This window comes from Triticum dicoccoides, chromosome 7A (assembly GCF_002162155.2).
Source record: "Triticum dicoccoides isolate Atlit2015 ecotype Zavitan chromosome 7A, WEW_v2.0, whole genome shotgun sequence".
NCBI classification, from domain to species: Eukaryota; Viridiplantae; Streptophyta; class Magnoliopsida; order Poales; family Poaceae; genus Triticum; species Triticum dicoccoides.
Genome location: NC_041392.1, coordinates 586,287,906 through 586,301,513, shown reverse-complemented (window position 1 = coordinate 586,301,513; position 13,608 = coordinate 586,287,906).

Here is a 13,608-nt window from a genome sequence, read left to right as displayed (position 1 = left end):
ATAGCTTAGGATTCCCTTCGTGCCGACATGAGGGAGGAGGGGGGCTGCTAGCTACTTCGCACTTTGCTAGGGTGAAACTCGGTTGGGGGGAGGGGCGTGCATTCATAGCTTAGGATTCCCTTCGTGCCGACACGAGGGGGGTGGGGCAAGCAATACATTGTGCTTTGCGAGAGAGGTGCCACATCAAAGTTACATTTGGTATTTGAAAATCAGACCACCCTTTTGATACATAAATTTGGTCCACATGCAAGTGTGTTCATGTTCTGACCCTCTCCCGCGTCATTTTTCGTCAAATTTATGAACATTATTAGATAAGTCGGATGACGCAATAGACACGGTTCACTCAAACTAACTGTGTGCCACGTCGGTGCACCTGTCACGCACACACCCGCATAGTACATTGGGCTCCATGAGGCTCCCCCTCTCAAAAATATCTGCCCGCCTCGAGGGTTTTTCTGTTTCATAACACACGGTTGTTATCTCCGGACCATGTGCGGTGTTTCTTGTTCCCAATCCTGCCTGCATCCCTAGAAAATACTTGCCCGCCTTGAGGGTTTTTCTGTTTCATAACACATGGTTGTTATCTCCGGACCATGTGCGATGCACTATCATCAAAATTTTCAATAGCCCGGCATTTCAATCCCACGTTTGACTCCCGCATAGTAAAATTTTCAGTGCCCACGCCATTTCCTCAAACACCCCGCGCCCCCTCCACACATACACACACACACCCACCAAAACCTCCTTGGGCGTGCGCACACACACACACCCTCCCTCGCTCGAAACCCTAGCAAGGTCCCCGCCGTCGCAAGGCCTCCATTGTCAACATCTGCCGGTTTGCCCGTGCAGCTTACCCACCGATCTCCATACCCAGGCCGCCCTGAGTTTCTTAGATAACGCCTGCCAAACGTCCCCTTTCCCACAGATCCCCATCCCTAGCCCCCACTCCAGAGCGTCCCAGCCTAAACCCGGCTACGCTTCCCATGGAGCTCGAGGAGCGACTGGCCCAAAAGAGGTGTATAGCGGTCTCTTCGCCCGGTGTCGCCGAGGAAGGTGACGACCATTACAGGCAGCAGGCACTCAAGCAGCGGGCTAGAGTATGCGGGCATGTCTCATCCGTCGGCTATGACATCGAGGTCATCGACAACGACGGCCTGAGGCGGGCTATCTCACAGGTTAAGTGGCCCATGCCCAACCCCTCAGGTTCAACCACCATCGATCTCATACATGTCCCCGCCGCTGATCTCCTCTCGCTCGTTGTCAACAATTTGCCATTCTACATCGCCATTGAGCCCCTTTTGTCATTTATGAAGGACACGTTCTGCGATGTTGGCTTGGGATCCACAGCTTCCAAGTCAGACCTCATCGACGGCGACCACGAGGAGGGAACCCTCTCCTGCTCTTCCAAGGGGAAAGATCCCATCTGCTCTTCCAAGGGGAAAGCGCCCGTCTGCGACATCAGGCAGGGCACCCTACAGCCGTGCTCTTCTAAGGGGAAGGAGCCCATCTGCGACAACATGGAGCGCATCCAGGGCCCGTGCTCTTCCCACGGGAACGAGCCCATCTATGACAAGTGAGGAAACCCATGATTTGTTTTGCCATGCCTCTTCACAGGGGGGAACCCATGATTTGTTTTGTCGAGTCCCTTTTGTAGTGTAGTGGGAATATGTCCAGTTTTAATTGCTATATCTGGTTGTTTGCAGTATGCCTTATTTATTTCAGTTGTTCACAATGTGATGCTCTATATGTGCAATTATTTACTATGCAGTACATTTCATCAATCTAGTTTTAAACATACTGATAGGAATGCATATATTTGCTTGTTGTTAAGCCTGTTATAGCTAGCATATGCCTCTTTTAAAGTTTTTTGATTGTTTGGTTGTTTGTAGTTAGCATATGTCCAGTTTCAAATGCTATCTTTGGTTGTCCATAGTATGCTTTGTTTATTCCAGTTGTTCACAACGTGATGTTCTATATGTGCAAGTATGAACTATTGTGCTTAACATGCTTCTCGATGTACCTATACAAGACAATTTTGGGAACGACTGTTGTTTTCCATCGAGGTTAGTTTCATCCCTTGGCTTATATCTGCTCACTGTTCAGGATATCGGTAGCTGGTACCATATAGGCCGGCAGCTGATAAGGGACTAATCGGTGAATCGGACTTTTAACTGAATATATCTGCAACCCATTTATCATTAGGTTAACTAGGGCCATATGTAATATATCTGAGGCTACATAGTAACATGCACTGTACTTAATGTCTAAATATGCAATCCTAGGCTACATAGCAACAAGGAAGAGTGTTACATTAATGTTCTAATGATGTCTAGATATACATAGAAGAGCAGCAGCAACAACAACAACAACAACAACAACAACAACAACAACAACAACACAACCCTGTTTGGATACTCAACTTAGCTAGAGGTTAGAGTTAGTTTCTAGCTCATTACTAACCCTGAACTAACTCCATCCAATGAGTTGTTTGGATGGTAGGGTTAGATTAACAATAAATACACTAGGAGAACTAGCTCCAATTAGCACCTCTTGGGTTGGATAGTTTTTTTGGGTGGGTTATAGATGCAACTAGCTCAAAATAACCCTCATGTTTAGATATACTTTAGGGCTATTTGAGCCCGAACTAGCTCAAACTAACTACAACTCCTAGATACAGCAACAGTTAATTAGCCAATAATTTGTAAGGATGCACTAAACTCCTTCCGGCCCATAATATAAGATGTTAATTCATCTAATATGTGAGTATATTGGATGTTATAAGGTACTCCCTCCGTTCCTAAATATTTGTCTTTTTAGAGATTTCAAATGGACTACCACATACAGATGTATATAGACATATTATAAAAGAGTGTTGTGCTACATCATTGTGAAATTGTTGTTTAGCTTCTAATATTAACTTGGTGCTTTTAGGTACATATGTCATTGGTAAAGATCCATGCTTCGACCCTTTCTGCGTATGGGGCAATGAGATATCGATGAACCAGCATCAAGTGAGGAAGCTGATAAAGATTGTTAGTAAAATGGGTCCAAAGATGGAAATTAAACTATGTTTTTACGCTTTATCCAAGACAACAACAAACTGCGGGATGGTAAGTAAGAACTCTGCAGCCTTCTTTTTACTGCCCATAATGAGTTGTGTTAGATGACAATGTCTGAATCATTTTCCTTTGCAGTGGTTGCCAAAGCAGTTTACTCAAGATTACCTCTCAAACTACATGATTGGTGGGCATGCAAACTTTAAAGTATTTCTACCAGAACATGATGATTATCTAGGTGTTTTCATAGGATGGGCGGCCGGCCATCACAAGGGGTTGGACTAGAGTCGTGCGTGCCTTCTGCATGGAGGAGGGCACAATATGGGCATTCTGCTTCACCTTGTTCAGCAACCAGAATATATTTTGCCTCTTTCTTTACCGTCTTTAATAGTACAAGTATACAACTATGGTTCATCATTCTTTATTTGGTTCTTATGTAATTCTTGAACATATGTACCTATGAATCAAATAATGCATTGGTTGTTTGAATCTGATGGATATGAATAAAGATGTAGCATACATTCAAATTCAAATCCAAATCCGGTACAATTTGGAAAAGCAGCAATTAAATTAGGGTGAAATTACGCTCTCCAGGTTGTTACGGCACACATGGTTGGTAAAACACAAACATTTGCGATATGCACCATAATCCAAGACAGTTCACAAAGAGGAAACGTGTGCAAGCATGCACACAGTTGCCATTTGAAAATCGTGTGCGATGTCAGACAATATCACAAACGGTGTGGGCAAACTAAATGTTTGTGTTAGTCACCTTATCATACACGATTTGCAACCATGAACTGTTTCTGATGATGTATGCATCATAAACGTTGCACCACAGGATAGCGTGTGTGATAGTTGTCGCGTACGACGATGTTACGACGGTCCGATGTTTCGTAATCATGTCCGACACTCATACGATGATTAGCTAATCTTCTTAACGGTGAACCATTTGTGATGGGCCGCGCATCATACACATTTTATAATAGTGAGCCGTTTGTGATGGGCCGCACATCATAACCGTAGCACCGCCGAATACCGACTACGATGGCAATGCGAGCAGAAACGAGTAGGAGTACTGTAGGGGCCCTATCCCCGATGGTTTCTGGGTCGTGTGGGAAGGACCCCCCTATCACCCACACTCACTTGGCGACGGTTCCAAATGTCGTCGCGGAAAGGGGTTAAAAACCGTTTGTTTAGGACCGACGCGCACTAGTGACACACAATGCATTAATGGCAATAACACTAAAAACAAAATAGTTGTTACAAGTTTCATATAATTTATTACCGCAACATGAAAAAAACTCGGCTGGAAGTAGATGCCAAAAAGCGTGCTAGTTGCAAGGCTGCTGGCGCACCTTGACTTGCACAGTCGACATGGTGGTGGTGGTGGTGGCGGCGCTATTTTCCTATTATAAGCATTGATCGGAGAGACAAACATCAATATTTGTTCTAATGCATGCAAGCATTCATCAGATAGAAAAATATAAGAAAGATCATTGTCTCACAAACGAGTACTTGAGAAGGAAAGCTATCCATTGATTCATCGGATAGAAAAACAACAATATTTTCAAAACATAGGGCTTATGTCAATGTTAGGGAAACATCATATATATATCAATATTACCTAAAATATATAAGTAGTACGAATGATGCTAGCTATAATACACTACAAATATACAGATTTATAATACACTATAATATACACTACTAGGGAGAGGAGAGGGGCGGCGGAGAGAGAGGGCGACGGGGGCGACAGGGAGGGCGACAGAGTGGGGGCAACGGGGGCACGCGAGAGGGTAGGGGCGGTAGAGAGAGGGGGGTTAAAGCATATCTCTCTTGATGTAGTTTTCGTGATTAATGACAACATATTTGCGGACTAACCATGTGCTTTGAGCATTTCAGAGTTTCATCCTTTGGCTCGAGACGATTTCTTTCCCCTCGGAGTGTTTTTCAAGACGGTGTAGCTCTTTCGTTTCTTGTTGGTGGACTAGCTTCGTAGGAGTCACCGTACTATCAAGAGGGGGTCCGCTTTTGTAAGGGTAGGGTGGAATCATCACGTACACTTTCGTTTCACACCCTCTGGGCCTTCTCGCGTCGTTGAAGGTTTGATTCCCTGCTGTTTGGGCAGTCTTTGGCCCCAGCGGTAGTATCGCAGTGCCCCGCGGTCGTACCGCTTGAGGGTCCTCAACGGCAGTACCGCTGTGGTACCGGGCCACTACCGCCTCGACTCGAGGGGGGCACTTCTCGTGTCGGCTTGAGCGGCACTTGCAGCGGTAGTAGGTGTGGTAGTACCGCTCGAGAGGAGTAGTACCGCCCTGCCACCATGGCAGTACCGTGCTGGGCCTGTCCGGCAGTACCGCACTGGGCCTGTCCCTCCTCTATCTTCTAGCCCTCTCCAGCTGGGCGGTAGTACCGTAAGGGGGAGCGGTAGTACCGTTGGGTCCAGCGGTTGTACCGCTGCCCCCTGCGGTAGTACTGCCCTCTACGGGGTTGTTTAGTGGGGTAACGGTTGGATTGTTACCCCCACTATAAAAGGGGGTCCCCTTCTTCTTCATTGACTAACCTCTTCCTCCAAAAGCTCCATTATTGCTCCAAGCTCCATTTTCGCCCGATCTCTCTTCCTAGCCAACCAAACTTGTTGATTTGCTCGGGAGTAGTTGAGAAGGCCCCGATCTACACTTCCACCAAGAGATATTTGATCCCCCCACTAATCCCTAGCGGATCTTGTTACTCTTGGGTGTTTGAGCACCCTAGACGGTTGAGGTCACCATGGAGCCATATTCCATTGTGGTGAAGCTTCATGGTGTTGTTGGGAGCCTCCGATTGAGTTGTGGAGTTTGCCCCAACCTTGTTTGTAAAGGTCCGGTCGCCGCCTCCACGGGCACCAATAGTGGAATCATGGCATCTCGCATTGTGTGAGGGCGTGAGGAGAATAGGTGGCCCTAGTGGATTCTTGGGGAGCATTGTGCCTCCACACTACTCTAACGGAGACGTACTTCCCCTCAAAAGGAAGGAACTTCGGTAACACATCCTCGTCTTCACCGGGTCCACTCTTGGTTATCTCTTACCTTTACTTGTGCAAGCTTATTAGTGTTACTTCTCTTGCTTGCTTGTATGTTCGTTGTTGTTGCATCATATAGGTTGCTCACCTAGTTGCACATCTAGACAACCTACTTTGATGCAAAGTTTTAATTTGGAAAAGAAAAGCTAAAATTGTTAGTTGCCTATTCACCCCCCCCCCTCTAGTCAACCATATCGATCCTTTCAATTGGTATCAGAGCCTCGTCTCTTTACTAAGGACTTTGTCGTCCGAAGAGTATGGTTGATACCGTAGACGGTGTGGAGGAGCACTCCGGTGTGAATCCGATCTCGTCTACGGGTGATGGGGGAACCTCGGTCTCCCGTGAGGAATTCAATGTAGCCTTGGAGACATTGAAAACCTCAATGACGACCGAGGTTGAAAGCATGTTTACTAAATTCATTGAAGGGCTTAAACTATCTACCGCACCTTTGAGAGTGGGTGATCCCACGAACAAGGTGACGGATGCTAACTCCGACAAGGGGGAAGCTAGTAGTGAAAAGGCTCCTTCTTCTAGTGGTAAAAATGGCACCGGCGACTTTGCCCATGTGGAACCACCACTTGTTTATGGTGGACCGATTCCTTCCACTCACTTGAATCATGCCGGTCCTCCCCCTAAGATTGTGAAAAATGAGGACTTTGATTCTTGGGTTTATATTTTTAAGCGTCATTTAAATCATGTGAACACTAATCTTTGGAGAATTATTGAAGAAGGTTTCTATCCGCATGACCCAAGCAACTTCACTCCTCGAGAAGCCGCGGATAATCAATTCAATGAGAATGTTCTCTTCATCATCCAAGATGCAATCCCACCCGAAGATCTACCTCATCTTCGGCTCTTCGCCTTAGCCAAAGATGCATGGCTTTGTGTGGTCTCTCTCTACCGGGGAAGCGCAAGCATTCAATGCTCCAGCTATGAAGTAGTGCAAGACGAAGCCGATGAGTTTGCAATGAAAGAAGATGAAGAACCTCGTGAGCTTTATCGGAGAGTAACTAAACTCGCGGTCTCACTCTGAGATCATGGTAGCAAGGACACAAATGACAATTGGATCAAGCGCAAATTCCTCAAGGCAATGATGCCATACCACAAGGCGATGTCCTCCGTCATTCGTCAAAGGCCGGACTTCCACACATTGACCTCAAGTGAAGTGTTGGATGAGTTTGTGGCTATGAACATCTTGGACAAGACCGCCGACAATGCGGTGCTTCGTTCTCAAAGAGCAAAGAAGCCCAACCTTGCATTGAAGGCCAAGGTTTGTGTTGAAGAAGAAGAAGAAGAAGAGGGAAGCAACCCCGAAGATACAAAATATGCCTATCATGAACACATGGCACTTGCTTCAAGGCAATTTTGGAGCAAGAAAAGCTCAAGGCCAAACTTCAGCAAGAACAACTCAACTGGCACGAAAGGCAAGCAACATGTGAGGACTTGCTACAATTGTGGCAATGTGAGCCACTTTGCTGCGGAGTGCCCGTATGAGAAGAGGGAAGAAAATGGTGGCAAGCTCATTCGAAAGGACAAAGCCAAGTCTTTCCCCAACAAGAGCAACTTCACCAAGAAGACCCCTCACAAGGCATTGGTGGTTCAAGAAGAGTACCATGATGATGATGATGATGATGACGATGATGGTGATGATGATGATGGTGAGTCGGTAGTCATGGCCTCCGTTGCCATTGCAAAAACTCCACGAGTGTCCCTCTTTGACTCACCCAATGAGAACATCACCGCCAAGTGCCTCATGGCTAAAGCCACCAACGAGGTAACCCCCAACATCAAAACTACCATCATTAATAATCCTTCCTTGATGGATTGCATTGATGAATGTGAGGGATCTAATGTGGAGGAAAATGAGTTTGAGTCCTTTATGGGTAAACTCAAGGGTAAATCCAAGAAGCATTTTGTTGCTCTCTTGGAACAACTTGGTGAAGCCAATGACATGATTGAGTCTCATGAAGATACTATCTCCAAGATGGAGGGGCATAGTCATGACTATGCCGATGAGATTTCGAATCTTTCCAATGCTCTTGAGGAAGAGTGTGGTCTTCATTTGGCTCTTGAGGAGTCACACAATGTTGATCATACTAAGTTAAAGACAGAGTTTGATCATGCTCTCGTTGTTTCTCGTGTGCTAAACTCCGAGAAGGCCAAACTTGGGGTTGATCTTGCTAGACTCAAAGAGGAGTTTGATCTACTTGACAAGGCTCACAAGGTCTTGAAGGGTTCTCATGCTAGCCTCAAAGAGTCTCATGATCAACTTCAAGTAAAGCTAACCAAGGAGAAAGCCACTTTTCCTCGTATGATGTTAATTGATAATGCAAATGCTACTGACCCGTGTTGTGAGCATGTGCATCTTTTTGAGGAGAACGCTAAGCTAAAGCACTACAAGAAATATGTCAACTTGTGACCACCACTATTGGTCACTGAATGGTCACAAATTTCCATTTGTGACCTTTTTGTGACCAAAAACATAAGGTCAAAAGCTGGCCGTCGTAAACTGACTATAGCAACCTTTCTTCTGGAATGGTCGTAGACGTTTATGACCAAAATACGTCTACTGTGGCGTTTTGGTCACTAGCAACCTCCCCAGGCCACGTAGGCATCCAGCGTGGCAATCTGACGTGGCACAAGAATCAGCCTGGTCCAATTCGATTTTCTACATGGGCCGAGCCCAACAATTCGGCCTTTTTAATGTATTTTTTCCTATTAATTTCAGCATGGGCCATACCCTACAATTCGGCCTTTTTGTTAGGTTTTTCCATACTAGGGGGCCTCGGCCTTTTTTGCAGTATATTTCTTTTTTTATTTTCTAAGGTTTTTTTGTTTCGCTTTTTAAACAGTCCAATGCTTGTTCGGTTGTTGCCTTTTCCAGCCCAATTATTTGTCCAACATTAGATCTCAAATTTTGAAAGAAATGTTTGGACAAAGTTGTTTCATATTCAAATCAGGAAAACTCCATGTCGAATTCAAATCATCCATCATATCACATCACATAACACATCTCCCAGGTTTACATAACACATCTCTCAGAAATACATTTACACATCTACGTATATAGCAGGAATATAGTAGGAACGTATATGCATGTGTGCTTGCTTGACCGGCGCATGCATCACTGTAGCAGCCAAACAAGTAGGCATCGTTGATGTCTACTCACAGCTTTCCTTGCACCAGAAAAAGAGTCAAAACAAAAAATATTAGACCATAATATGACACCAGACCACAGATTAGTAACTATAAATCAGAAAGCATATCCTCATCACCCTAAAATAGTCCCAGACCATCATAAGAAGCCAAATACTATTAACTGATGATTAGTAGACACAAACATGATTCAGCCACATAATGGCTACCACAAGCAAAAGTGACAACTGTGTAAGCAAGCTGCTAGTGTATACAAGGTGATTGAAATCCTGCTGTTTAGTACTCCCTCTACACATGGGTTAAGCAGAAACCAATCAGTGGCAAACACGAGTGAAGCTACCAAGACAATAAAAAATTTATATAATCAGTACCACTGCTCGATTTTTGCAATAGTTTAGAAAAGAACAATGAGTTTTCAGTAAAGAGGAATATGTGGCTAGAGCCTTTTCTGTTTGGTGAAGGTGCAGATGGTATGCACGCTTGTATTAACAAGAACAACAGCTGGGCGTTTTGTATGAGTAAGGAAAGCATAGATGATTTTTTTAAGATCCACAAACCCAGGCACAACAAGTTTGTTTTTACTAGACTGTCAACATATATACAGTATTGCAATTATGTTTACAATCAGGTAGACACACTTGGCATATGCACAACAAAATGGAATCTCCCAACATCTGATAAGAACAAAGAACCTACCTTTTGGATTTGATTAAATTTCTCTCTATGCTCATCCTCAACTGCTCCTCCTACATACATGATCACAGAGCACATCAAACTTATGTTGTTGCACAGGTTTGAATCCATCAACCAGGAAATATGAACTAAAAACATCTTGTAGACAACCATTGTAGTCGTTCCTCTCTAACCAGCAATCAATAACCAGCTGCAAAATAGATTGATTTTTCATATTATCGAGTCATTGGACACCATCATAAGTCCTTGTGGAATCAACAGTGGTGTTTATCATGAAGAAAAGCATGATTCAGATCAATACCATAACCGAGATTGCTAAACCTCAACAGTGGCGTACTTATATACAAACAGAGATGATAGTGACACCGTACTACTACTACTTAAAAGATTGGCGGTGAGGCTTACCCATTGGCGAAATAGTCAGATGAGGACACCTCATTGTACTTCATGAGCATGCCTGGGGGCCAAACAGGAATATCAAAGCAATTGCATCCAGATTCTATCTTCTGCAAATCACAATAAACTCCAGTCACATTGTGTAGTATCAAATATAAGCAACAATGCAGCAGCTGAAACCACTACCTTACTAATTTGTAGAAAACCTCATGATGTAATCAAATATTTATTTAAGGACTGGGTTATTGATTACAAGCTAAGTAAAATGCAAACATACTCATATTGTAGTGATGGAACCCAACTCATTTAAATTAGAGTAGTTCATCATTAGCGCATTCGCGTTGCAGAAGTAAAAGCATATGGCACACACATGATGAAATGAAATGAAAAAAAGAATGCTTCAGTTTGTTTGAAAAAAATTGTGTGTGCCTGTGTTGACAGGGCCGACGGTGGCCTGCTTGTTATGGTCAGATGAACTAAATAGTAGTGGTAGTTAACATTTCACCATCTAAAGCAGTCACTCAACTCCTTGAATACTACAAAGAAATCAGAAATGTGAGGCTAGTGTATTATATAGTTAATCATGAGTGTGACACAGTTCTTTTGGGTTGAGCTGACCCAGCAAATAGAGATCCTGAGCATGTTCAAGATGCAGGCTGCGAGTACTCGAAGAACATGCATTCAAATAGAGATCATGAGCATGTTCACTGTTATATTGAACTCCTGTTACAATCTTATGAGCATGCATTCAAATAGAGATCATGCAATCAAATGGAGTAGTTACAGTTTGAACTAAGAAGATCATGAGCATGTGCATGAGTAAAATGAGCATCAGCATGTGTTAACAGGATCATAAGCATGTGTATGAGTAAAATGACAGAGGATAATAAGATATGTTTAGTTACAGTCTTACAATTAATGCTTTGTAACTACAGATAACTGAAAAATGAGTACAGTAGATGTACAGAATTTGTATGCTCCATTTGTAACTACAATACTCCTTTCATTTGTTTGAAATTTTTAGTAGATGTCACAGTAGCATGATAAAAATTTCAGTTGAAACTAAAGATGCAATACACTAAATTACTCAAGCTTGACAACAAACCACCAAGAGCATCTCAGAGCACCACATGGACCTCACTCGGTATGACTTTGTTGCACTAAAACATTACAGATCAAGAAGAGATTCTGGAAATTTTAATTGAATTCAATTAAATTTGTGCTACTACTGCTGTTATAAAACTACTGAAACTACTGAACCAAGCTGCCTGCCATGTAAACAAGCATCCATTCATCTATTCCAACAGAACAGAACCCATGTGATGATAACAGCAGGAATTTGTAACTAGCATCCCTTAAGCACCATCAAGAGTATTTAGGGGCTCATCAACAAGAACCCATGATGCAATAGGAATCCATAGTACTATTCAGCTAGAGTACGCATTTAGGGTGTTTAAACCCAGCAGCAGCAGCAACTTAAAAGGTACTACTGGTAACAAGAAGATACTATGGTATCAATCAAGAAGCTAATATAAAGAGACGGCAGGGTAAATTTAGCTGGTGCGTGTCACTTGGGTATCCCTTTCTCTTGCTGGCCAGTGCAGTGCTTCATGGGTCCCTAGGTTTCAGCTTCTTCTTGGTCCTCGTCTGAAAATATAAAGTGTTGAAACAGAGTTAAGTTGGCAGCCACAAGTGATTCAAATCTCTAGGAGTGGGTTATCAATCCATTGCACACACTGCTGCGGAATCGGGAGATCGACGATCGATTCAAGACACCAGAATATGGAGAGCAGTACACAACACAAATATAACTGAAGGAGACATAATAACATATATACAGAGCTGTAGTAGTTATCTCTGTCAGCATCAGATTGATGCAAAACACTAGTGAGTTGACTTGGCACATTGACTTTGAAACCAAACATCATGAATTTGTGTATGCTAATGATAAAGTTTTAGAGAAGGTGTTTGATGCTACAATAAATGAAGCCAAATAGCATGGACAGGACAATATTAAGGCGACCAAGGCCAAGAGACCTTAACAATGATAACATCATTATGTCTAGATTGATACAGAACTGTAGTATAGTTAGGTTAGCTCCATTATGTGTCTAAAAATAAAATTAAGCTGCAAGTCAAGCATCTCAACAACCAACAGCGACGCATCTTTATCTTTAGAATTACACACAAGTGGAGCTCAAGTTTTCTAGGAAGAAAAATAACATTCATAATTTGTAGTACTGATTTTAGTAAAAAAAGCCTAAGAAATGCACATTCATCAACATAATTTGTAGTACTACAATACTGAACCAAGTAAAAGCCTAAGAATTACACATTCATCAACATAATTTGTACCGCTCTGATGAGAAAAACACATGAATAGACTAATTAACTGGGCTAATCTGTGCTTAGCAAGCAATGAAATGTATCTACTGGAACTGCAATCCACTCAACCGCGAGCGTGTACTGGTAGTCACCAGTTCCTAACAAAGCACAGCAAGCACATCTGCGCCAACAAAAAGCATACGGGGAACCAAAACTAACAGCACGGAGAAGCGGAAACTGGCCAGATTCACGCATCCCGGTCGCGAAATGCCTGCGTAGATGGCGGAGATCGAAATCCGCATCTGCATCGAACCTAACGACCAGATCTAGGCCGAATCCTTGGAGAACTGAACTCGAGACGCGTGTGGGAGCACACATCTAGGCCCTCACCTTCATGTTGCACTTGACGAGGTCAAGCGGGGTGACGGCCATGTGGGTGAGCCCGCAGCTACCAATCCCCTCGGTGGTGCAGGCGGCGCAGAAGGCCGGTGAGTACATGATGATCTTCTCATTGGGCACGCGGACCGAGAAGGGCCTGCCGCCTCGACCCCGCCAGCGCCGACGAGGCCGGCGGCCGGGGCCGCGGTGGGCGAGGCGGGCGCCTGGTAGGGCGACAGGGAGGAGGGGAAGCATGGGGAGGCGGCAGCGAAGGAGCGCGGGGAGTAGAGGAAGCTAGGGAGGAGCGAGTCGCAGGAGAGGTCGGAGAGCGCCATCGCCGCCGGAGGGAGGTGGCGGTGGGAGGGAGGAGGGGAGCGCTAGGGTTCGCGCAAGGGGGGTCGGGTGGGGTTCGGGCACGAGGGAAAGGGGAGGTCGGGCGATGGAGATGGCGGCGGTGGGCTGTATGAATGGATCGATGGACAGATCTTTGCCATGTCATCAATCCATGCCACACTGATTCGACCAATCACAATTGAGCT